The 1,960-nt window shown below is 46.5% G+C and overlaps 1 non-coding gene across 1 annotated transcript; it reads left to right on the top strand.

The window, feature by feature from the left end:
* Window positions 1–536: 536 nt before the first annotated feature.
* TRNAY-AUA (transfer RNA tyrosine (anticodon AUA)) lies at window positions 537–628 on the top strand. Its single transcript is given in 2 exon segments — window positions 537–573; window positions 593–628. It is a non-coding gene; the product is annotated as a tRNA-Tyr (tRNA).
* The last annotated feature ends 1,332 nt before the right edge of the window (window positions 629–1,960 follow it).

Genomic DNA, 1,960 nt, shown 5'->3' with positions numbered 1-1,960 from the left:
TCCTCTAATTTATTTTTTATCTTACTGCTAAATCTAACATTTCTAGTACAAAACTCAATAACAGTGGTGATAATGGATGTCCTTGTTTTGCTCTTGATCTTATTGCAAATGCTCTAGCTTATCCCCATTACATATAATTTTTGCTCATGGCTTAAGGTAGATGTTACTTATTTTTATAAGAAAGGTTCCTTTTATTCCTATGATACCATATACTTAATAGCAAGGGGAGTTGTATTTTGACAACAACCTTTAATTATCTATTGAGATAATTGCTGGGGATGGAAGCTCAATTCCATGTGGACAGTCTCGGGCGGGTAAAGGTGGGAACTTCTAAATCTTAGAGTTCTCACGAGGCCCCCCATAAACACCAGGGAATCGAGGAGTGAGACCGAGCAATCTCGTGTATTTCCACCTCTTCCTGTGAGAAACGTGATGGGAGAGAGCTCTCCCCGCCCTCGAGATTGTCCCGGATCTGGGCACACCTATTGTTATCTAACAGGCACGGTATTCAGGTGCAAACTATGCGGCTGGAGCGCCCTTCGATAGCTCAGTTGGTAGAGCAGAGGACTATAGAGGCATTGTGTCCCTAGCTATCCTTAGGTCGCTGGTTCGACTCCGGCTCGAAGGAGATGCCTAGATGGAGTGGGCAGCAATGTCAGTGGTTGGGATGAGTGCTGCTTCCTCTCTGGGCAGCAAGGTTAAAGCTGTCAGCAGCAGACTCAGGTGGTGCATGATCCTTCTCCGTTGTCTCCCGGCTCTCCGGGGTCTCCGCCTCCTGCGTCTCCGTCGTTTCCGACACTGGTTTCCACCTACGGATCCTTCTAATGGGAATCCAGGCATCCCCTTTTCCTGTGGAGACACAAACATACCCTGGACCCCATATTAGTATCTTATACGGACCTTGCCATTTCCCTGAGTCCATATCCTTTACCATGGCCCATGTGTCCTTATTTCCAGCCTGGGTATTACTTTCCTTGCGGGGTTGTCTTGGAATAGTCACAATATGTCTCATAGCTGGAGTAGTATGTGAGTTTTTTGAGATATGCAAAAAATTGTGTGTATACACAGCTGTATCAAGCTCTGATTGTGTTAGGCGACCTCTTCCCCTTTTTTGTTTAGCGAGGATCACCTTTAAGGTGAAGTTGATAAGAATGCATACTGGCTGTTTATTTTGGTATAGCTGCTGCCAGGTGCTTACAAATGCTTGATTAACATCTGTAAGGAACCTGAATTTCCCGGATTTTTTCTTTATAACAAACACAGGAGCATTCCAGGGTGACTGTGATGGTTCTATATTTCCTTTTTCTAATTGCTCCTTAACCAATAGTTGTAGTGCCTGGAGTTTTTCTGGAGTCAAGGGTCATTGCTCAACCCAAATCGGGGTGTCTGACTTCCAATTCAAGGGTGGGGACTCCAGTGCAACTGCAATGGCCCTTACTAAAAATTTGATAGCCTCATCCCCAGGCGGCTCATGATGTCTCTGCCCCAGATGTTAAAACTAAGTCCTGGAATCACCAACGGCCATACGGTCCCTTGGCGATCCTCTGCCTCCCACTTTACTGGGTGCATTGTCTCTAAGGTATTTTGGCACCCTCCTATTCCCCACACTGGTCTCTGGCTTTCTTTGAGTTTCCAGTGCCGGGGTACTGAGCAACCGCTAAGGCAGGTCCTATCCGCTCCAGTATGGAGCGTGCTATAAGGAGGCTCAGAGGGAAGACACGGTATATTCTCTCCTGCATCGCCTTTCCCATCTGCTAGATGGAGCTCTGAACCTATTTTTTCTCTACACTCCTTAACTTTCTGCTTGACAGGGTTCTCCCCTCCCCTCTCTACGCTTCCACTCTCATTCCAATCCTGCCCTGGTCTCTCCGGCCCTTCCAAAAGACTTTTAATCACACCAAATATCAGGAAATCTAAATCCTCCAGCTCCCTGGGGTATTGTTGTTCATAAGCGGTCATT

The sequence above is a fragment of the Notamacropus eugenii genome, chromosome 4 (genome assembly GCF_028372415.1).
Source record: "Notamacropus eugenii isolate mMacEug1 chromosome 4, mMacEug1.pri_v2, whole genome shotgun sequence".
Classification (NCBI taxonomy): domain Eukaryota; kingdom Metazoa; phylum Chordata; class Mammalia; order Diprotodontia; family Macropodidae; genus Notamacropus; species Notamacropus eugenii.
Note: the sequence above shows the minus strand (reverse complement) of the source record. Positions and strands in the feature narration are given on the sequence as shown.